Raw genomic sequence first — 24,875 nt, 5'->3', positions numbered from 1 at the left:
GGTTAAGGGACTTTGTAGTCTTATGACTCAAGTATGTGTCTGCTTGCACATGTATTGTCCCATGTGTTATACCTATAAAGATGGTAGATGTATAAAACACTGTTATACATGTATTTGTATGTTTCTTCTACATATGATGTCACTAGGAACATCATATAATCCCCCAGACACTTCTAATCCACTCAAACATTCACTTCATCAGTACCTATGCACTCATGTATTCACTCAGACACTACTGATGCACTCATGCAATGGTCCGGGCATCACCCTAACACTCTTACGTTCTCTCAGGAACTTCCCATCACTCATACAATCATCCAGTTACTACCTCTGCAGTGATAGAATCCCACAGGCAGTATCCATTCACTCATCTATTATTTCAAGCTCTACCCATACACTCATGCAATAAACCATGCTTTAGCCTTGCACTCATAGTTTCTCTCAGGTATGTTCCATGCTCTGATCCAATCAACCAGGCAGTATCCCTGCACTTATTCAATCATTCAGGCACTACTCTAGCACTGAACCATTCACTTAGGCAGTAGCTATTCAGTCATCCATTCTGTCAGGCACTAGATATGCACTCAACCAATGACCCTACTATTACCCTTACATTCATCCTTTTACTCAGGGACTACCCATGCAGTCATACAGTTATGGAGAAACTACCTATACATACATTCAATAAATCAAGTATTACCTCTCCAATTTTGCAATTACCCAGGCACTGCTTTTGCAGTTAAAAAAGTTTTACTCCAACAATATCTATGCACACGTCCATTTCCTCAAGTACTACTGTTGCACTCATACAAGGAACTACAGATTACTTTTTGAGTCATCCTTCTACTCAAGTACCAGCCATGGAATAAACTAAGGAGACATATGTTACTCTTGCACTCATGAATTCACATATGCACTATCAATGCACCTACCCACTTATCCAGTTAGTACCTCTGCATTCATAGAATCATCCATGCACTACTCCTGAATTCATGAAATCACTGATATACTACCTGTAGACTTATACAATAACTCAAGCACTACTGTTGCACTAAACTATTCTCTTAGATAGTACCTATGCAGTCATTCAATTACCCAGGCATTTTTCTTACAGTGATGGTTTTACTCAGGCACAACCTATGCATTGATGTTATCACATAGACATTATTCCTCAAGTCATAAACTCAGTCAGATAGTACTTATGCACTCATCTAACCACCTAAACAGTACTTCTCCACTCGTACATTCACTCAGGCACTACTCATGTATTCTTGTAATAACTCAGGCAGTATTCTTAAACTCAGACATTCACTCGGACACTACCTATGCACTCTTTCAATGACCCAAGCATTAGCCTTGCACTCATGCAATCATTAAAACACAGTCTTGCATCTTTCTGCACTTCTCTTGTGTCTTTCTGCACCAGTTACTCCACATTTCTGTTGCTTCTTTATGCACTTCTCTTGACTCTTTTTGCATTCCTCTTGTTTCCTTCTGCACTTCTCTTGTCTCTTTCAGTAAATCTGTTGCTTCTTTCTGCACTTTTCTTCCTTCTTTTTGTACCTCTCTTACTTCTTTTTCAACTCCTCATGCCTCTTTCTATGCCCCTTTTACTCATTTCTGTACCTTACTTGCCTCTTTTTATACCTTTCTTCCTCTTTCTGCACTTCTTTTGCCTCTTTCTGCGCCCCTCTTGTCTCTTTCTGCACATCTTTTGCTTCTTTCTGCATTTCTTACATTTTTCAGTAGCTGTGTTCTCTGAGTGTTTCATTTTGCTGTTTCCAAACCTTTCTTTTTTTTCCTGTCTCTTTTTTTCTGTGTGACCACCTTTTCTTCTGTTTTTGCAGTTCTTTTGCTTGTTATTACACTTTTCTCCTTTTATGTGTTATAAATGCAATAGGAATGTAATTGTAATTTTGTGCTTAGTTGTTATTATTTTGATTGGATTTTTATTTATTTTATTTATTTATTTTGTAAGGTTTTATATAGCACTGGCTGGACCTAAGAGTATCAGAGCACTTTACAAGGTTTGGTAATGCAAAATTACAATATAACATTTGTACAATGAGGTAATAAACAAGGCAATTTGAACATTTTAAACAGAATTCTTTTTAAATGAGGTAAATTAACTAGGAAAACATTAGTCAAACAACAGATCGCAGATAGTAGGACAGGTAGATAGCATAGTTATTTAGTAAATGAAGAGGTGGGAGTGAGTGAAAGTGAAGGACGACTGTGGAGAGTGAAGGGTAAGGGGAAAGCAGGTGGGAGTAGGTGGGAACTACCTGAAAAATAAAAAGGGGGGAGGTGGTCATAAATGAGAGAATTGAAAGGATGAGGGGGAAATTGGGTGAGACAATAAGTAGAGGGAACCTATTCAGTCAGGGCAGGGTTAAGAATTAGTGTCCAGTGACAAGGTATTAAGGACCCCAGTATTTGTTGAGAAGGTGCAGCTCGAGGTCTTTTTTTAAGCTGAGGTAGGAGGGGTTGCAACGTAGATCTTTGGGAAGGGAGTTCCAGACGGAGGGCGTGGTTCCAGAGAAAGAGCGTGATTGTGTAGATTTCTTGTTTAACAAGGGAGGGACTAGGACGAGAGCGTCAGTGCTCCTCATTGTTCTAGTACAGCCTGCTTTGTGGAGTTTATCAGAGAGTTAAGATGGGGTGTTTTTATGAAGGGCTTTGTGCGTGATGCAAGCAAGCTTGTAGGTGGATCTGTCTTAGATAGGAAGCCATTTAAGGTCTTTGAGGACGGGGGAGATGTGATCGAACCACTTACAGTTGGTAATAAGCCTGGTAGCAAGGTTAAGTACGGATTTGATAGGGGCTAGGTGGACTTTCGGAGTTCCAGAGAGGATGGCATTACCAAAGTCGAGAATTTTGTAATTCCATTCCCATAGTCGAGTCTAGACAGGACCAGTGATTGCACCACTGATTTAAAGTCATCTGCAGGAATGAAGGGTTTCATTTTCTTGAGATGATGGAGTGTGAAGAGAGCACCTTTGGCCGAATTTTTTATGTGGGGTGTAAGACTGAGGCTTTGGTCGACGATGATGCCGAGGGATTTAACTGAGTTAGAGATGGAAAGAGAACAGATGAGAGCTTTGATGTCAGAGATCCAGTGTTGTATGGGGAGTGAGTTGTTTTTAGGAGAGAATAGAATGATTTCCGTGTTATTTTTAGGGTTGAGTTTGAGGTGGTTGTGATGGAACCAATATTGAATTATAAATAGAAGATGGCAAGAAAACATGAAAAGAGAAGAGAACAAAGAAAACAGAAGTACTTAATGAAAACTCAAAAAGGCGGAGTAGAAAAACACCAAAAGGTTGCTGAGAATAAAAAGTATCTTCAGGTAAGAGAACTAAACAATTTATTTAAAAAGTTGTGGAGGGATTAAACAAACAAAATACTAATCAAAGGAGAAAAGAAGCACAAGCAAATAAAGAGAAACAGTGGAAAAGAAACGCATGTCACAAAAAGACAGAAACAATTTAAAGACACGTATGTTTCAAAATGGAGTAATTAAAAATGTATTAAAAGATTGTAAAATGTATAAAAAAGAGCAGCAGCATATAAGAAGAAGCAAAAGATTGAAAATATAGTAGATACTGCTTTTCAATCAAAACGAAAATTATTTATATTGGTATGGAAGAGAATGAAAACATTGAATAAAACAATGAACTTTATGAAGGAGAAAAACAAAAGAAAATGACTGGTTAATAGAAGTAACTTTTGCAAAACTTTTTCTGGTGAATGGACACTTCTAGTACTGAGCCTTTCTTTAATGAAGAAAGCTACTTTCAACAAAATACATTAGTTCATGCAGTCGATACCAGTGGTAGATGTTATGGGTTAAAAGATGGTTGTTTATTTTATTTATTTATTTATTTGAAAGGTTTTATATAGCGCTGGCTGGACCCGTGGGTATCAGAGCGCTTTACATGAGTGTTGATTGTTACAGTGAAGACAGTTGTTCAATAGAATAAAAACACAGACGTCAGGATAAAAAAACATTACAAATAGGCAAAAAAGGGTTGATTGTTACAGTAAAACAGTTGATTCAATAGGATACAAACATAGACGTCAGGATAAAAAAAAAACTAAAATTGATAAGTAGGCAAAAAAAGCTGTTTACATAGGGGCTGGGTTATCAAGAAAGACTATTTTACATAGAAACAATATAAAACTAACAAAAGATAAATTACATGAGTAAAGGCTTTCAAGCAAGGCTGTTTTGGTGCCATGACAAAAACTCAGTATACAGCTCGTAGTTGAGTGCAAGGTGGAAGCCAAAGTTCGAGGCTGGTTGGCGAGAAAGAAGGAAATGATTGATAAATATAGAGGGGGAGAACAGTTTGGGGAGAAAGGAAGTAACGTCAGAGGGAGATTCAAGCGGGGGAGAGAGTCAGGAGGGCAGAGGAGTGGAACCAGATTGGTGGAGGCTTGAAAGAGGGGTCAGAGGTGAGGTTAAGGACCCCAATATCGCCGAGGTAGGAGGGGTTACAGTGCAAGTCCCTAATGAGAGCATTCCAGATCAGCGGGGCATTCCTGGAGAAGGAACAAGATTGTTTGGTTTTCTTTTTTAGCAGCGGGGGACAAGGAGTCGGGCATTAGTGCTTCGCATCTTCGGGAGCAGCCTGCTTTTTTCAGTTTGTTCATAAGTTACAAGGGGGTTTGTTGGTGAAGAACTTTGTGTGTTATGCATGCAGTCTTGTAGGAGGATCTTCCTTATACAGGTAGCCAATTGAGGGCTTTGAGGGCAGGAGAGATGTGGTCAAAACGTTTGCAGTCCGTGATTAGCCTGGCACCTAGGTTGAGCACAGATCAAAGGGGGGCAAGATGTACTTTGAGGGTACCAGGGAAGATAGCGTTACCGCAGTCAATTTTGGAGAGAACTAGAGATTGGATAACCCCTTTAATGTTTTCATGTGGTCATTAAGAGTAAGTTTGTTGCCAATAGTGAAACCAAGTGATTTCGCTGCGTTTGGTAAGGAGAGCAAGCAGTTAAAAGCATTTAGGTCAGAGAGCCAGCTTTGGATGGGGAGCTGGTTGTTGTTAGGAGAGAAGAGAATGATTTCTGTTTTTTTGGGGTTAAGTTTGAGGTGGTTAGAGAAAAAACAGGATTGGAGCTTCTTCAAGAAATTGTTGAGATGGAGAACACCCGAGTGGGATCTAATCTTGTATTAAAGTTGCGTGCCATCTGCATAGAGGTGGTAGTTGATTCCTGCTTGCTTCAGAATAAGGGTAAGGGGTTCTATAAAGAGGTTAAGAGAGAGGGGTAGAGGATGGAGTCCTGAGGGACGCCTAGGGAGACAGGTGTAGGGTTCGAGAGGCAGTCATGAATTTTGACTTGCTGTGTTCTGTGTTGGAGACGAGGAGAACCATTTCAGGACAAGAACATTAAGGCCAAATCGAGCTTTAAGTGAATTAAGTAAGGAAGAATGGTTAACTGTATCAAATGTAGCAGAGAGGTCAAGGAGAATAAGTAGGCAGGACTCTCCATTGTCGAGTGACCAGTGGAGGTCATCAACAATATTAAGCATGGCAGTTTCTGTGCTGCAACCTTTTCTGAAGCCAGATTTCAAGGAGTCAAGTAGGATAAAATTGCAGATGTGACTGTCCAATTGTCAGAGAGCACATTGTTTAAGGACTTTGGATAGATGTGGAAGGTTTGAGATAGGGCGGAGATTATTGAGGTAATTTGGGTCAATAGAGGGGTTTTTAAGAATGGGAGTGATTTGTCTGAGTTGGAGAGAGTTGGGGACGCAACCGGTGGCAAAGGAGGTGTTATAGTAGTCCAGTACAGGGCAATGATGTGCTTAAGATCTTGGACAAGGTTTGAGGGGAGGGGATCTTTGGTGTGTGAGGTTGGCTTGAGTTTGGAAATGATTTTAAGGACTTCGTGTTCAGTCACGGGTGGAAGTTATGCCGGGAGGCATTGTTTTTCAGCTGAATGTTGGAAAGGTTGAATTCAGGAAACGTTGAAAGGGGTCGGTGAGTTGAAGGATTAGGAGGAAGGGGCAGGGTCAACAGGGGAGGTAAATCAATGGGAACATCAGCAGTAAGTCTTGGGGAGGGAGGGGGTAGGGTTAGATGCAAGGACTGATCGATTTTGGAAATTTTATCCAAGAGGAAGTTAGCAATTTCCTCACATCTCTCTGTTGAGGAAATCAGCTCAGGGGGAGTGGATCATGTTTGTTCCCTCACAATTTTAAACAGTTCTCTGGGCCTATTTTTGGCACAGTCAAGTTGTGCTCGAAAGAAGGTTGCCTTTTCATTGAAGATGTGTTTCTTGTAAGTTAATCTGGCGGATCTGAGAAGGGCACGATGGGAGGGAGAAGGGTGTTGTCTCCATGTTCTTTCAGTCAGTCTGAGAGAATGTCTTTCGTTGTTGAGATTTGAGTTGAACCAAGATTTGGATGGGATATTTTGTTGTTTGTTTAGTTTTGGAGGGGCTAAATTGTCCAAGACATACTTGACGGTCTTGTTGAAATGTTCAGTGAGCTCACTGGCATTTAGGGGGGGGTGAGAAGGAGTTGGGCTTGGAGTTTAGACTCGAGTACTTCCAGTGGGATTTGACTCAGATTTCTAGTCCATTTCAGGGGTTTGGTGATTTGTGTGGAGGGAGTAGGGGAATTGGTTATGGTCTTAAACAGAATGAGGTGATGGTCGGACCAGTCAATGGGGATGATGTGAGAAAGGGAGGTTGTGTCATGATTGGAAATGATGGCGCCGAGAGTGGCTCCTTTGATATGGATTGTAATTTGACATATTTGTTTGAGGTCGTTAATCTCAAGGAGGTTAGTGAGGCGCATGACTGTGGGATCCTCAACATTATTCCATTGAATTTTAAAATCTCCTAAGAAGAGATTTTTTTGAGGTAGACAGAAAGGATTCTGAAAGAAAGTCGGAAAATTAGTTGGTGAAGAGAAGAGGTTCACCCGGAGGGTGGTAGATATTATGTAGTCGGATTGGGGCGGAGCCCTGAGCAGTGAGTTTGGCACCAAGGTTTTTAAAGGTTAGGTGATCTGAGTCTTTTAATAGTGAGAGTTGAAGTTCGTTTTTACAGATTATAGCTAGACCACTACCTTTTCTGACAGGTCTGTCTTTCCTAAGGATAGAAAAACCGGGAGGGGGGTGAGTAAGTCAAGAAAAGCCGTTGAGTGGTCATTGAGCCAGGTTTCTGTAAGGAAGGCGATGTCAATAGCTTTGCTGAGGATGGGTTTGGATATTTTAGTCGCATGTTGGACAGCCGAATGGCAATTGACAAGCATGCAACAGAGGGGTTTAGGGTTATCATTGGTAGGATTGCAAGGGAGAATGGTGGTAAGTTGAGCTGGGGGTCTAGGTGAGATGAGTGCGGGAGGGATTCTGTTAGTTCCTACAATCACTGGGATTTTGGCGTGTGAGAGGGGAAGATCTGAACTCATAGGTAGAGGGAGGTAGGAGTTGCAAAGGTCAATGAGGTCAGAAGAGGATAGATAGCTCACTGCGCGGAGAGGCCTGTGAGATCTGTTGCATATGGGTGTATATCTCCATTGGTTATATCGGGAGATGTTTTGAGAGCAAGAGCAGAGGGAATCAGAGTGGTTTAGGAAGGACAAGGCTCTAAGTGAGTTGTCCAATTGAAAAAGAAAAGATGGTTCCTAGAAGTGTGAAAGATGTAATAGTTGAAGAAGTTCAACGAAGACGTACACAAGCTCCAGTCTATAAGTGAGATTGTAGTAGTATTTGTAGTAATCAACAGGAATCTATTGATATATTATGATTTTGTTTACGAGAATATGCCAAAATAGTGTTACACAGAAGATTAAGTTGTTGCAAATACTAGATCCTTGTAAAGTAAGAAAATATACTAAGTTGCAGGGTCATTCTCTGGCTTTTCTTTCTAGAAAAGTGTGTCGAAGTACTTTTCATAATTTAAGAATGTTAGCAGTACGTCACTCAGAAATGCAGAAGTTAATAAGAAGATTGTACTACGTAAAAAGTCCTGCAATATCTTTGAGTGAAATGAACACAGCTCTTTTGCATGGTTCAGTATCGGATGTAAAAAAAAGTTTGTGATGATATAGTGTTTCATTTCTTTGGTTCACAGGAGGAGTGAAGAGAAAGTGACAGCTTGATAAATGTAGATGTTGAAGAACGGGTGGAAGATATTAGTACTAACAAGTTTGCAGAAGTAACTAGAAAGTTTAAGATAGTTTCATCTGAAAAACCAAACTATGTTTGTTTTTGTTGTCAACGTACTCATTATAGAAGTCAAACTAGGAATGTTGATGTATATTTAGAAAAGGAAAAGGAAAACAATGATAAGTGGCAGCAATGTGGTGCTTATTTGTTGGTGGGAGGTCGTTTTGAGTTGGGTACTGATCAACGTATTTGTAAATATTGTTACAAGTTAGAGGAGAACAAAATACCAGCTAGAGCTGTACATAACAACTTAAAGTTGGTAGGTATACCTCTGGAACAGTCAGATTTAAATGCATATGAATCCATTCTTATTCAATCTGTGTACACATTTTAGGCCATAGTTTGTATTGAGCCTAAAACAGGTAAGCTTCTTTCAACCGATTTACAAAGAAGTTTGAAAGGAAGAGTTGTGTACTTACCTTTAGATTTTAAGAAAAATATTGAAACTGTTGGTATAGAGAGAGAGGAAAGTGAGCCTGTAGTTATTCCAGTAAATGGTGTACCAACAAAGAGTCGAAAAATATGGCACGAGTTAGCAGATGCTACCAAACTTCAAAAGGCTACATTATATCTTGTACAAAACAATATTTATTATAAAACTCTAAATGTGGAAGAACAGGAAATATGTTTAGAAGATGAAATAGAAATTCAAAGTGGACAAATAGAAAAAGTGGACAAGTCCAGGAGTGAAGAGATTTACGAACATTACAGTATACATCCTCTACATTCAAAAGAAATGATAAAAACAGTATTGAGAGCGGCGTGGCCAAGATGGCGGGGTGAGCGGACGCTTCCTCCCGTAGCTCCTCCGGCCCGACTCAGCTCGAGCCCTTTTCGTACGCTTTTCTCCCCCCGCTGATGCTCAGCGTGTGAGAGGAGTGCGGCGGAGCACCTGGCGTGCACGTTGATGTCGCTTTGGCCCTGATCGCCCCAGGGAAAGTACCCCAAAAGTCCGATCAAAGTTCGAGGAGCGACGGAGGGCCTGGGTGGTGGAACGCATCGGAGTGCTGTCCGGGCGCCTCGGCTGGGCCTGGTGCTGAAAGCTGACGATCTGGAGGAAGACTGACCCGTCGCTCGACGGAGGATAAAGGAGCTTTGCGGGCTGGGACCCGGCGGCGTGGAGGACTTTGGACGTGGGCTTTGGCGCTCAGACTTGTGTCGACGACGCCCCGCACTGTGTGAGCCCCGGCCCCTTGGCCGAAGTACGGCGGACTCCCTGTTGGGGTCGGACCATCTGGGCCCTTGTGTGTGACAGAGTGAAACCGGCTATGGAACTTCTCAGACTGCTGTGTTTCTAGGGGGCCCCGGTGGTGTCACCGGGCTTGGCCGTTCTGCCCTGCCCCGCCCTGCCGCCATCTTGTCCCCGAGGGATCGACGTTGTTGGCCTTCACCGGAGCCTTTGTTGGCGGATGCATGTGCCCGCCACCGCTGCTGGGCTGACTCTCTGAGGGACGTGCTGATAAGGAGCCCCCTACTATAGCTTTCCATTGCTGTCTCGTGTGGGCGCCTGCGGCTGGCGGCGCCCGGACTGCACCGCCATCTTGTCGCCTGCGACGCAGCGACTCTGCTTGCAGGGGGATCCCCACGTCGAGCGCCTGCCAGCGGCTGGGCATTCCTGAGGCGGCTGGACCTGTGCCCACTCATCGACCGCAGCGTTTGCGATGACTGGAAGAGGCGGCTCGAGGAAGGGGGACCGCACCCTGCCGGACATGCTTGGCAGGGCCCAGCAACTGCGGGACAGAACACAACCCTCGCCGGGGTCTTCCCGGGCCTTGGCGGATGTGACTGGGGGGGAGCCACCGGTCACGAGGTCCTTTATGGAAGAACTGTTTAGCTCCCTCAAAGAGGACTTCCAGACGCTGATGCGGGAAGTGGCCAGCGAGGTCCGGGAAGTGCGTAGAGAAGTGGAGGGCCTTGGCGAGCGAGTTGAGACGGTGGAGACGGAGTCCCAACGTCGGGACGAGGAGATAGTCCATCTTCAACAGGACGTTCTCCGCCTCTGGGAGCAGTGTGTTGAGCTCCAGGCCCACTCTGAGGACCTTGAGAACAGGTCACGGAGGAACAACATCCGAGTGCGTGGTGTGCCGTCCACGGACGAAGGGACCGACTTGGAGGGCTATCTGCAAGACCTGTTCCGGGAGATCCTGGGGGAAGCTGCAGACTTCCCTATTCGCATTGATAGGGCACACAGGGTTGGCCGGCGGCGCCAGTCGTCGGCACCCCCACCGGACATTTTGGCTTTCCTGCCCGACTTCCCGCTGAAGGAACGCATCATGACTGAGGCCCGCAGGAAACAGCCCCTGACTTTCCGGGAGCGGCCTGTAGCGCTTTATCAGGACCTATCCGCCATCACACTGCAGAAACGCAGGTCCTTCAGGATTGCCACTGACTTTCTGCGCGAACATGAGACGCCGTACTCTTGGGGACATCCCTTCCGCCTGATCTTCCGGTGGAATGGGGTGCTGCATCAGCTACGCTCCTTGCAGGACACTTGTGGGGTCCTGGGGCTTACGGCGGCGGAGGAAGAAGGGGCTACACCGTCGTGGAGGCGCTCAGAGAGACGGAGCCGGCGGAGGTCGACGAGGAGACAATCGGCGGCCAGCGCAGGGCGTCCCGATTCCCCTACTATCAGGGCGGACATGGCCGACGCTTTGAGGGCGGCGGCCAGGGACTCGGCCGGCTCCACCGGTGTGGCCATGACGGCCTAACACTCACTCCGGGGGGAGATGCTCTCAGCTTCTTTAATGCTGGGTATGGGGCGGGGGGGTCGGGGGGAGCGGATGGAGGTGAGTGGCTGAACGTCCACTTTGCTTTTTTCTACGGACTTGCCCGTTTGGGGCTTGACTGGGACAATGGGGTGTTTAAGTTCGCATTTGGCTAGTTGCCATGGTTGTGTTTTGGGTGGGTGTAGGGGTTGTTTTGGGGTTGGGGAAGTCCCGTCCGATGTCGTCCGTGCCCACGCTTGGTCTGTTTTGGCTTGTCCCGCGCAACTGGCCCGCGCGCCCCACCCGCTGCTCCCTTGCCCATTGCATAGCGCTCCTGACCCCCGGGAGGAATGTCGGCCCTAAAGGTAGTGACCCTTAATGTTAAGGGTCTGAATAACCCTGTGAAGCGCAGAGCGATCTTATATTTGCTGGAGGGGACGCAGGCGGACATTTGCCTTTTGCAGGAGACCCACTTATTGTCCCGGGATTGCCATAGGCTGCGCTCTGCTAAGTTCCCCACCCAGTTCCTCTCCTCGGCAGCGAACAAGACTGCGGGGGTAGCCATTCTTCTAGCGAGCTCCTTTAGGGGGGAGGTTATGTATAAGCATGCTGAACAGAAGGGGAGGCTTCTTGTGTATCGCATGCGCCTAGGAGGCATAACGTTCACGGTCGGCTCCGTTTATAGCCCAAATAACCACCAAGAACGTTTCTTGGACTCCGTGTTGGTGGATGTCACTGCTTCTCCCGACCGCCATGTCATCTTGGGGGGAGATCTTAATATTGTCTTCGATTCTGTGATGGACAGGTCGGCGCAGCGCTCCCCGCAGACGGGGGAACTGTCCCAGGCTGTGAAGGCCCAGATTGCGGAAATGGACTTACACGACCTTTGGCGCTCCATGCACCCCACTGATAGGGACTACTCTTACTTTTCACACGCACACCGAACCTACTCACGGCTGGACTATCTTCTGGTGAGTGGACCGATGCGCGCCGCCGCCACAGCGGCGGACATTGGGGTCCTGACCCTATCTGACCATGCACCAGTCGCCGGCGTTTTCAAGTGGCCGGCGGCCTCTCCCGCTAGGGGGATGTGGCGCCTTCGAGATACCCTTTTACACAAAAAGTCTGTAGTGAAACGCATTGGGGAGGTCATACAGGATTACTTAACTCACAATAGCAACACCGACACTTCACAGGCGACACAGTGGGCGGCATTGAAGGCAGTCCTCCGGGGGGAATTTATTTCCATCTCCTCAGCCGAAAATAGGGAGCGGCAACGGAAAAGGGACGAGCTGACCGTTCAGGTCCGGGAGCTTGAGCAGGTCCACCGTCGTACGGGGGCCCCAAGGGTGTGGAGGCAGTTGAAGGCTGCGAGGAAACTCCTGTCGGCACTGGATCTTGATAGGGCGGAGTATGCCGCCTTGCGCTTGAAGCATGCCTTCTACACTGGGGGGGACAAATGTGGTAAGCTCCTGGCGCACCGGCTCCGGGTCACGCGGCAGCGTAGCGTCGTGAAGGAACTGGTGGGTACGGACGGGGGGGTCGTTTCTGGGGACGCAGAGGTAGCGGAATCTTTTCGCAGCTTCTACGAGGCGCTGTATGCTGAGGAGCCCTCCTCGCCGCGGGACGCCGAAGACTATTTGGAGTCAGTGGCCCTTCCGGTGCTGGATCCTGCTCAGGCGGACCATCTGGAGCGGGATATCCATGTTGAGGAAGTGATTTCCGCTATAGCGCGGCTGAAGCATGGTAAGGCCCCGGGCCCAGACGGGTACACGTCTCTGTTTTATAAGGTTTTTTGCACGGCTGTGGCCCCTGTCCTTGCTCGGCTATTTAATTCCTTCTCCGAACCGGGAGCTATCCCACCGGATCTCCTGAATGCGACGGTCTCCGTAATCCCGAAACCTGGGAAAGACCGGGCCTTCTGCGGTTCGTATCGACCCATTTCGCTTTTAAATGTGCCCTCAAGTTGTATACGGGGATTCTAGCGTCCAGGCTGGGCCCGCACCTCCCCGGACTGGTGGAGCCGGACCAGGCTGGCTTTGTACCCGGCAGACAGACGGTTGACAATACCAAGCGGGTGACGCATGTTCTGGAGAAGGCCTCGCGGATCCCGGGGGAGCGGATGCTGCTGTCAGTTGATGCGGAGAAGGCCTTCGACAGAGTTCATTGGCCATATCTCGAGCTGGTTCTCAGGAAACTGGGAATCGGTGATAAGTTCCGCACCATGGTATTCAACTGTTATAAGCATCCTTCAGCGTCGGTGCGGGTCAATGGGTGTAGCTCCGGTGGATTTGCTATCGAACGCGGCACGAGGCAGGGCTGCCCCCTCTCGCCGCTTCTGTTTGCCCTCTACATGGAGCCGTTTGCTCAGAGGATTCGCAACAACCCGGATGCTATTGGGGTCCAGATGGGCCAGTATGTCCACACGGTTAGCCTCTATGCGGACGATGTCCTGTTGACCTTGGACGACCCTAGGAGGTCGCTGCCTGCTTGCATCCAGGAATTGGACACCTTTGCACGTGTGGCCGGCTTCAAAATGAATATGAGCAAGTCGGTGGCGTTAGATGTGTCCCTGGTTGCGGATACCAGGAGGGACCTTCAGCGGCTCTTCCCCATGCAGTGGTCCTCGTCCACGGTGCCATACCTGGGGATTCTGCTGGCGCCCACATTATCGGAGATGGTTGCGGCCAATTATACCTCCCTCAGCAGGAAGATCAAGGAGGAGCTTGGCCGCTGGAGCAAGGGCCTACTGTCCTGGTTGGGGCGAATCGCGGCGGTCAAGATGACGGTGTTGCCCCAGATACTGTATCTTTTTCGGGCCCTACCTCTCCAGCCCCCGGTGGGCTGGATACGACAAACGCAGGCTGACATCTCCCGCTTTGTCTGGCAGGGCCGAAAGCCGCGGATGAAGAGGGTTCTCTCCACGCTTGCCCCGGAGGCGGGGGGTCTCGGTATCCCGGACCTCCGTAAGTACTTTCAGGCGGCGCAGCTGCGATATCTGGTGGAGTGGAGCAGGTGGGAGTCCGACAAACACTGGCTTTTTCAAGACCAGGCAGTGGCGGGCCGCACCTTACAAGAGGTTCCATTCTTGCGCCGCGCGCATCGCCCCCCTAACCTTTACGCCTCTTTTGTTACGCGGGTCCCCCTGAGGGTGTGGGATGCAGTCTGCGAGGTTCGGGGCCTCACCACCTTCCCTTCGCCGTTCACACCCATAGTGGGTAACCCGGACTTCTCCCCAGGGATGGAGCCGGGAGCTTTTTCCCATTGGGTGCACGCGGGCTGCAGGGTGCTCTTCCAGATCTATGGACCGGAGGGCGTGATTCCTTTTCAGCAACTTCGGCGGGAATTCGGCCTGACGGAGCTGGACAGATTGCGCTACATGCAGGTTCGGCATTGGGCCCTCCAGCCCCAGGTGCGTGACACCGCTGCTCGTCAAATTACACCGTATGAGAGGTGGTTGGTTACCCGGACCTCCGATGCTAAGCTAATTACAGATTTGTACAAGTTCCTACAACCCCCGCCGTTTCACTATTATAACCCAGGGAGGGAGCGCTGGCACAGAGAATTGGGTAGGACACTCAGCCACAAGGAATGGGACAAAATTGCGTATCGGGCGCGGCACTCTGCTTATCATACGGGCCTTACGGAGACCTTTACTAAGGTGTCCACTTATTGGTACTACACCCCAGAGAGACTGTATGAAATGCATAGACACACTGACAGGGGGTGCTGGCGGGGCTGCGGGCAGGAGGGTACCCTCTCACACATTCTTTGGGATAGCCCCGTCCTGACCGCTTACTAGAAGGAAGTTTTGGACGAGGTGGATAAGCACTTTGAGATAGAGCTGCCGCGCTTTCCGGCGTATGTCTTGCTGGGCCTCCCCAATGAACTAATGTACCCACTGAAGTCCCGCAGGGGTAGGCAGATCGCGATTGCGCTGGGGTCTGCGGTCCAGAACATCCTCATCCACTGGCGCACCACCACTGTTCCCTCCATTACGGGTTGGTTGCATAGGCTCTGGCATGTGCTGGGAATGGAGAAGTTGTCACTTACGGTGGCGGGGGAGATAGACCAATTTGAAGAGCTGTGGCAACCCTTCCTAGCGCTGCTGTCCACCGAATTCCGGGAGCTCATCTGCCCGAGGTATCTTAGGCTTCTTAGGCTGACGCCACCGGTGATCCCGGCGGACTAGACTAAAACGTGAGACGGGATCCTCCGGGGGGGGGGGTGCGGGCTTTTTGGACGGGGGAGTTGGGGTATTGTTTCTTTTCTTTTCTTTTGCCTTTATTGGGGGGATGGGGGTTGGGGGGGATTGGATTGTGCTTTGTTGAATTCCTACTGGCTTTCATTGCTCAGATTTGGGGTGTTGGATATGCACGCGGGGATTCAATAGATTGTATTTTTTGCCTTCATTTTCTATGCTTTCCCTCTGGACCACCGAACTACCCTTCGCCAACCCTCCTGAGTTGCACCTTTTTCTTTTATTGTATTGTATGTAACCCTAACCTCCTATCCCCCTCCCCCATGTTTTGTTTTGTCTTAATAAAAATGCTTTAAACCTAAAACAGTATTGAATTATTTCAAATGAAGAAAGCAAAGGGAACTCCCATGAGTGTATGGGAAAAAGGTTTAGAAGCTCATTGTTTTCCACTGCTGTTCCCCACTGGAGAAGGTGGACCATATGATGAACAAGCAGTGCAGATTCCAGCTTCAGAATAAAGCTCGACAAGATTGCACTTGAGAAGATCCAAGATTTCGACAGTGCATTCCATATATATTTCATCTTCTGTTTGAAAGTGACTTGTCTGCACTTTCATATGCAGTGAACCACTGTAGTGAAGACAGGGTTGTATGTGTAAACATTGCTATATTAGCATAAGCGCTTCAGATGTAAAACGCCATCTTGCCACTTTGTTGCTTTTGCACACGACACTATAGGTAGCTGTTATTATAATTAAAACTGCTTGCTTGCCTGTTATTCACATGAGAACGGTCTGTTGTTCACATCCCTAGACGTGCACCGCGACCTTAGTCTGAACACTGTGTGCAGAAGCCGTCAAGGTCAAATAACAATGTATGCTGTTGAATTCAGGTTGATCGGCCCACGCTCTAGACACAGCTGCAAATATCTGAAACTCGGGTGCCTTTAATATTGCATTTGCATGCATGATTCAGGCACTTGGAGAAAACCTTTCCAGACACAGAGAGCAGAGCTGATCCTGTGATGTGATTCACCAAAGCTGAACGTTGAGGTATGGGGTTCCCCATTCAAACCTAGAGACCTTCTATTAGTTTATAAAAACTAGTTTACTATCCAAGGGAGGGTGGTTCACAAGGTATTATAGGACTGGTTTCCACTATCATTTTTAATAGGATTTCTCCCTTCATTTTCTATGGAATTGTAACAATGCTGATGGTTTTATTTCTAATCATTTGTCTGCTTATGCTAGCCAAAGTACTGCACCTTAGAGCACGTAGTTAAAAATAAACATTTTACACTTTTCCGTGTCTCTGAATACTCTTGTTGTGGACTGATATGAGAATAATAATGAAAAGGTGTTTCTGATTCCCACCATTCCTGAGAGTACTCTAAGTCGTTTGTTCTGGGTTGTCTAATCATTGGTAGCTTCGAGATGATACGGAGAACGAATGAGAGACTGATGCTAGTCGGATAGGGGTTCTGGGTACTGAGGGGAGTTTTTTGGTATACCACAATTCACTGAGGTCCTGGTTTCCTGTACCTAGTTCTGTGCATGAGCAGAATCCCCGCAACATGGCGCACCTAACGTTTTGGTCTTATGATTGAGACGCCTTAGTAGTGCTTATATTTGTCCACAACACCCTCACTCTTGTTTCCGGTTGACGGGAGTGATGGTTTAAACCTACCTAAATAGTTAATATATAGGTTCTCTCAAGTTTGACAATTAAAAAGGTTTCATTTTAAATTCTACCTTTTTAGAGCTACAGTTTTGTTTTTCGTCTCTGGCTGCAGTTGCTATTGCAGTGCATAGTCGCGCATCTCTCAGGCGTCATTTGACGCAGTTCGGGGTGCCAGACGATGGGATGTCTATTATCTTTGTAGTTAGTGCCGATGCATCATTTCCCTATGAGCTGTTGTACTCTTGGGTTATTTTTCCGGAGGTGAATGCGGATGATAGGACGTTTCACACATACACTCCTACGGCGGTCCCAGCTAATTACACGCTGTATAGGATGCAGGAAATTCCCATTTCTGCTTGGCAGCATCGTATTTGTTTCAATGGTGCCCCCTCCCCCACACCATTGCACCGGTTTGTTTAGGTCCCTTGTCTATTCCAGGGGCCACTTGGCCAGTGTTGGCCTGGTTTACACCACATCCACGTTGATGACTTACGTCAGCTCCATACCGCCCCCAGAATAAGGACGATATGCCTTATTGGCTTGCTGAGAAATTTGACCCGCTGGAAGCAGTGTTTCCGAACTCTACTCCTGTGGAAAAACACAGGATCCTTACCATTAGTTTGCAAAAAGACTTACAGTCACATGCATCAAGCTTAAAAATAGCGAGTCTTTAATTGCGATTTTTAAGGAATCGCAAATAAAGACTCGCTATTTCCTATTCATGATACAGATAGCGAATAAATACTGAATCGCTAATAATCGCTAAACACAATAGCCGGGAAACACACAAATAGAGATCGCTAATAGCGAGATCGCTATTAGCAAAATCGCAATTAGCGAGATCGCTATTTTACCGAGTCGCATTGGGAGCAGGCTGATGACCTCACAACCAGGAAGTAACTCATCCCATGCTGCAGTCTGTGCCCAGAGGAAGTGAGAGCAGGAAGCAGAGTGCTTGTGGAGAGCTGTGCAAAGGAATACATTGTATCCAGACAACTGCTAATACCAGAAATGGCCCACACATCAGCAGAAGAGGGGGTAGGGGCCAGAAAACGAAAGCTCAAATTTAGGGAGCGGGAACGAGAGTACCTCATTGAAGAGGTGGTAAAGAGCCATGATAAGCTCTTTGGGAAGCTCTCACTAAAAGTTCCAGAGGCTGACAAAAGAAGGATCTGGAACCGGATCAAAAACAAAGTAAATGCTGTGGGTGTGACACACCGCAGCATCGAAGAGTTAAAAAAAAAGGTGGTATGACCTGCAGAGCCGTGCCAAGGAGAGAATTGCACAGAGGATGAAGGAGGCGAAGAGCCCTGGAGGAGGACCCTCAACAATCCCAGACAACACAGCCCTGGAGGACCTGGTGGAGGGCACAATCCTGCCAGAAGCTGCCGTGGGAGTGACGCAGCTTGATACATCTGGCGCGGCCAGCAGTACACAAGGTAAGAGGCACTATAATATACCCATCAATGTAAATACTAATTGCGCCCATACAGTAATAAAAAGCCAATCAGCTGTAATCAAGCCCAGGCCACATTTCACATAGAGATACTAATGCATCATGGGATTTGTAGTCCCCTGAACCAAATAGTGAGTCAAATACCACATTGTGTGGCCATAGTTCCAAAAATGCATTACAGTGATTGCAGACTGTGAGAACGTAAGAGCTAACTAATTTTTAATGTTGCAAAACATTAGCACAAACAAAAATTAATCTTGCACTGTTTCACACCACAGGTACAGAAGTAGACACTCATGACAGTGAATGCAGGAAGAGCACACAGACCACTGCAGAGACTGCCGTTGCCATACCTGTCACACCTTCGAGCACATCCCAGGCACCCCCAAGACGCAGGCCCACAGTCCCTCCTCTTCAGCCAATGGAGAGCAATCCGGAACCTGAAAGGGCACCTGCACCAAGCCTGCCTAGTGTGAGGACCACCACCACCACACCTCAGACACAGGTCCGGATGACGCAATGACGCAGGTCAAGGGGCCACTTAGCAGCACAGGAGGAAGCAACTCCAAGTGTCTGGGGAGGTGTGGAGTCGCAGATGATGAGGGTGCAGCGCCTGCAAGCACGACACATGGGAGCCATCAACCTGCAAATGACGAAAATGAACAAGAACTTTTCAGTCATGGCAGATCGCGTGAGTGAACTGACTCAAGCAGTTGTGGAAGGCAACAGGCACACTAACGCCACATTGCAGGAGCTCGTGCGTGTGATGCAGGAGGGACACAACACCAAGATGAGGAGGCATCGCCAATTCATGGCGCTTGGCTGGCTATACCAGATCAAACAATAAGTTGTGCAACGCTACTGCACTGCTGTCACGGAGGTCGGTGGCAATGCACATTGACATGGGGCATTGTTGTGGGGATGTGGCCAGGGCCCTTTGCCAAGTTCCAACTGCTGTTGAACAGCTCCAGGCTGGTGCTGGTGGCCTCAGCAATGTCACTGGAGATGAGGGGAGTGAGGGGGCATCCAGCCTGAGCAGCATGTCAGCGCCAGTCAGCACTGGCAGGAGGTGTAGTACACGTCACTTAACACCTACACTTGCACCCATGGGTGGGGATGCCGATGCAGGTGAAAGACGTCTCGGTGTGCGTGGGAGGAAGCGCTGAGCACAAACATACCTCCGGACAATTAGCCATGGTGGCATAACCATGTTCAGGACATACATAGGGACTGGGAATGAAGTCCAAATCCTTATTTTATTTGTGCCTTGGTACATGCTGTGAATGTACCCTTAAGCTACGTCTATGTTTAGCCACACAACAGTACCTGGTCACGTGCTAATTAAAACTGTGCAGGTCAAGATTGCTAGTTTTTGTCTCATTATTACGTACCTCAGAAGTAATGTTGGGTGAGGTCTGCACGTTTCCTCTGCCCCTCCGCTGAGCTTGCAGGATGCGGGTGTCGTGGGTGTACAGGGGGCTGGTTGTCCTCAGTGTCGTTCGCCTCTATGGGTATGCCCCTCCTGGTAGCTATGTTGTGCAACATTGCACATGCTGCCACTATCCTACAGCAGGTTTCAGGCTGGTACAGCATTGCACCACCAGTTTTGTGCAGGATGCTGAAGCGACTCTTGAGCAATCCAAATGTCCCTTCAATCACATTACGTGTCCTGGTGTGTGCTGCGTTGTACTGCTGCGCTTGTGGGGAGCCTGGGTTCAAGTATGGAGTCATGATATAGTTCCTCACTGCGTATGCACTGTCACCTACAGGGTAGTATGCAATGTGTTAGTGTCAGGTATGCATTGCCATTTTTGAATGAATTAGTGTGCATAAGTATTTTGTCTTACCTAGCAGGTGTCCTTCGCCAATTTCCCCCCTGAGCAGGCGTGTGTGTATGTCACTGTGTCGGAAGATGTATGAATCATGGGTGCTCCCAGGATATTGCGCTACAATGTCGGTTATGATGTTTTTCCCATTGCACACTGCTTGGACATTGATGGAGTGATACGATTTCCAGTTACGGAAGATATACTCATTGACTGCTGGTGGACATATGGTTTGTGGGTGCAATCTATGCATCCTATCACATTAGGGAACTGGGCTAATCGATATAAATTGAGTTTTGTTTGGTTCAATTCCCTTTGGGTTGTGGGGAAGGTGATGTGGTTGTGGATCAGAGTCATCATGGCAGCCAGGAAGGATCTAAAGAAACGTGAGAGGGAGCTTTGTGATACCCTTCCAGCTACTGCCACTACCCCCTGGAAACTTCCTGATGCAAGTAGGTGCAGGCAACATAACACCTGGACATGGGTAGGGATAGCATGGGTCCTACGTGTCTGGCGCTTCATTAGTGGTTCTAATTCAGCTATGAGGTAAAGTATCATAGCAGCGTTAATCCTGTACTTATCATATATGTCCTCATCAGTTTGTCCCAACAGAGTGATGTGCAGGCGGAATATCCTCTCCTGGATTCTCCTTCTGCCCTGGCCTGCTGCATGGATCCTCATCCTCCTCACAAACACGTAGAGTGCCGCCATTGTGTGCAGCCTCTGTGGCCTCATTGGTCAGTTTAAATAGCCCTCAGCAGCTTATCAGCTGTAGTGACATTTTTTTTTACCACCTGCTTCCGATTCCCCTTAATCTGCACTTGCTATATAGCGATTTTCGGAAAAATCGCTATTTGCGATTTTTGATGCATCGATTAGCGAATTATTTTTGCGATTCTTTATTTGCTCACGCTTTTCTTATTGTCGCTGATAAGGAATCGCTATTTCTTGTTTCCCGGTATTAGCGAGTCGGTATTATTGCGAATTGTGGTTATTTGGTTGATGCATTGGGAAACGGTAAAATGCGCTCGCAAATTGCTATTCGCTAATTTTGCGAGCACATTTTGGCTTAATGCATGTGCCTGTTAGTCCCAGAGGTAACTGATTGTGAGAACTGGGGCAAAGTGTTTGCAGCAGTCTACTCGAAGTCCTTCGGCACACCGCCTATGACTATACTGCCCTCCGTGAGCAAACGAGTTCAGGATGAGCACAGTCCGGAGGCAGCGGTCGAGCTAGGAATGAGGCTTGTTGGCGTGTTCGACGTAGTTGCTGATCTCATCCTTGCTAACGTCAAGGGAGATGTGGTTAAATTTCATGTGTCGAATGAGCTGTGCCTCGTCGCCGCCGTCGATAAACCCCGGCAGTTACCAAGTATTATTGCGGAGGCTTATAAGACCATTGGCCGCAATAGTTTGGGGGTTAAGCATTTTGCTAAAACAACAGCGCAACCGCAAACTCAGATGGTTAAGTCCACTAAAGACGACCGTCCAGCTTTTCCTAAACAAAATTGGAAAACTAAGAAACAGGGAAAGCAACAACAAATCAGGGGTCTCGTTCCGCATCACTGGTTCAAGTGACTACTGAACGCACTTATGAATTGCGCGATCGCACTAGAATTAGGTCTCCTGATAGATTTCAGGTTCCTGAATAACGTTCTCCTCGTTCTTCACAGGAAACATCGGTCTCACAGTCCGGTGGAGGAGAACGTGGCAATGGTCGGTGTGCCCCTCAAGGATGAGAGCAGCCCCGCCCAGCTGATGGTAAAGGAAAGCAGGACGAATTTGCACGTCAATGACCTCCGTTTCAGAAAAAGAAAGTTGCTGCACTAACAGCGAGGTATGCCACAGATAGTGAGAATGGAGCTTCGGAACCTGACATGGGCACTAACGCTGCTAGACAGCGCAGCGGAGGTTACAATAGTGCGGCAAGCACTGTGTCCATATCTGAAGGCGACAGCAACTGTCACGTTTATTACTGTAGAAACTGCTGACACTAGAGTGGCTCCCCCTGACAGACTATATGACATAGTCCTTTTAATCCTCCCATCATTTGTGCACACTGTGCCGAAGGAGCAAGCTCAGAACTTTGCAGAAGAGTGGGCACAGGTGCTTGCTCCAGCGTTGTACCGTACTCAGGTTGGGTGGGATAAATTGTCGCCAAGCCATGAGATTCCATTACGGTCTGTGCCCCAGCCATAACCTCAATATCCCATGCACCACGAAGCTAGATCTCACGTCGTAGAAATCCTTGAACAATTGGAATATCAAGGTGTAATTGTGTCACCCATGAATAATCCTCTTTTCACTGTAACCAAACCTGATGGGTCGTACCGCCTAGTTTTGGATTATCGGCATTTGAACTCTCACTGTCGGACGTGCGCGGTACTAAACACCCACAGTTCTGCCCTCGTTGATAGTCTCATGAGAAAAGGGTTTAAAACCACACTTGACATCTCCAATGGCTTTTATAGCCATAACCTGCCCTCTATTAGTAGTCAATGGACAGCCTTTACCTCCGGCAGCAAACAAAAACTGTTTAAAAGATTAGCCATGGGCTACAAAAACAATCCTGGAGTCTTTGCCGCACATGTAGTCTCTCTGTTGCAGAGCATTGACCCTGATGCGTACTCGTATGTCGACGAATTATGGCCGCATCTGTGTAGCGTTGACCGCATCATTGTAATGTTTGCGGACTTCGGCTACAAATTTAACTTTGCAAAATCCCACATTGCAGAGTATACAGTGTTGTTTTTGGGCTATGAACTCAACAACGAAGGTCGAGGTTTAGCACCTCACTTCCTGGAGAAATGTGCATGTTTGCGCACTTCAACAACTCTGAAAAAACTACAATCTTTGCTTGGTTTTTTGAATTTCGGGCGTACTTACATTCCTGATTATGCCCAGCGTAGCAAGCCGCTATATGCCTTGGTACAACCTACTTTTTCCAAATCGAGCTGGCTGCCAGAACATTCAGCTATCCTGCAATCTTTGCAGGCTGATCTTCTTGCTTCTAAATACTTACTGACGCGTGATAACCACATAAACCTGGTAATAAGAATTGTGCCTGGCGCAGTGGGTTTCACATACTTAACGTTCAATGAGGGAGACACAGTCCCTATTGCTTACAAGTCACACTTGTACACTTCGGCTGAAATGCGCTTTTCCACTGTCGAAAGGTAAACGCATGTTGGTTGTAACACCGTATCCTGCCCTAGAGGCAATGACGAAAGCCAGTGTACAAAATTCTAAAGCTTTGCATCCGCGTTGGATACAATGGGCTACTTCTTTGACGTCTCCGGATGTCACTTTCATCTTTGATGCCTCATTGCAGACTCAGGAGTATTTACAGTATGAATTTGTTCATCCATCTCCTCTGTCTTTGCGCCCTCTTGAGGATTACAATTGTATAATTTACACTGACGGTTCGGCGCAACCGGCGACTGGATCTAAGCACGCATATATTCAGCGGCCTGTGCAATAGAGGCTGGTTCTTTTGCGAATGGAGAATTCAAGTCTGATGTCGTGCACACGCAGACATTGGGTGATTGTACCGCTCAGTTGGCGGAGCTACGTGCTCTGGTGCTTGCACTGGAGTTTGCTGATCCTCGGGTGACTACTCTTATTGTGAGTGACTCTTTTTACCGTGTTCAGTCTTTCAACAACAATTTATTCTTTTGGTCTCAAAATGAGTATCGTGATTCCAAAGGTTGCACAATCAAGCATAAAATGCTTTGGGTTCAAGTCGCAGAACTTAAACAACGTCTGCCGCTCGTGAATGTAGTTCATAATCTTGGGCACCACGCTTTTGGCAACAGTTTAGCTGACGAAGCAGCGAAAACAGCAGTGTCAACAAATCTAGTAGCAGCAGTTACAAGATCCAAAAGTAAGTTTGATGATGAAATCTTGGCAGCAATTGCTGCAACAGAGAAGGGTGATAATTACCCTCAGGGTTTCCCTTCTAAATACTCTTATCATTTAAGTCCTGCTAAAGTTCCCTATGTGAGAATTAACGATGTTGATGACAGATTGATTCCCAATGCAGACTGCAGACTTTCCTTGATAACAGCTGCTCACGAAGGTATGGCTTCTGCCCATGCCGGCGTTTCAGCGACTTTTACTATCTTACAACAACGTTACTGGTGGCGCGGATTGTATAAACAGACTCATGCTTATGTCCTTCATTGTGACATTTGCCAGCAGATTAAACCTTCGACTGCTGCACGTCCACCTCAAACACAGTTGTACATATCCAATAAACCACTTGGGTGTGTTTATTTGGATCACTGCGGTCCTTTCTCCTCTGAAACTGCGTATAGGTACATCTTAGTTGCAGTGGATTCGTGCACACGTTTTCTATGGGTCTGGCCAGAACGGAGTGCTGATGCTCGAACTGTCATCAGGGATTTGCGTGACTTTGTGGGAATGTTTGCATGTGGTACCCTTCATTTGGACCAGTATCCAGCGTTTGCCTCTAAGGCGTACAAGGATGCCATGAGATCTTTGGGGGTCCAAGTCAAATTTTCGTCTCCATACCGGCCTGAGGGCAATAGCGTTGTGGAGCGAATGAACCGTGACTTAAAGCAATCCATGACAGCTAGGGTTTTAGGTACTGGCAGGAACTGGTTGGCCCATTTGTATAGCATTCAATGTGCACTTAATAATCTCCCTAGAAGGTGTCTGGGTGGGCGGACCCCATATGAAATGCTCTTTGGCATAAAGATGTTTGTCCCGGACCTTGATGGTCTAGACATGGCCGCACCCTTTGACGTAGATGATCATTCTGCTGTATTACAGAATCTACAAGAGACCCAAGACAGTCTTG

This window comes from Triturus cristatus, chromosome 4_1, assembly GCF_964204655.1.
Source record: "Triturus cristatus chromosome 4_1, aTriCri1.1, whole genome shotgun sequence".
NCBI lineage: Eukaryota > Metazoa > Chordata > Amphibia > Caudata > Salamandridae > Triturus > Triturus cristatus.
The sequence above is the reverse complement of the archived record's forward strand: the minus strand, read 5'-3'. Positions refer to the sequence as shown.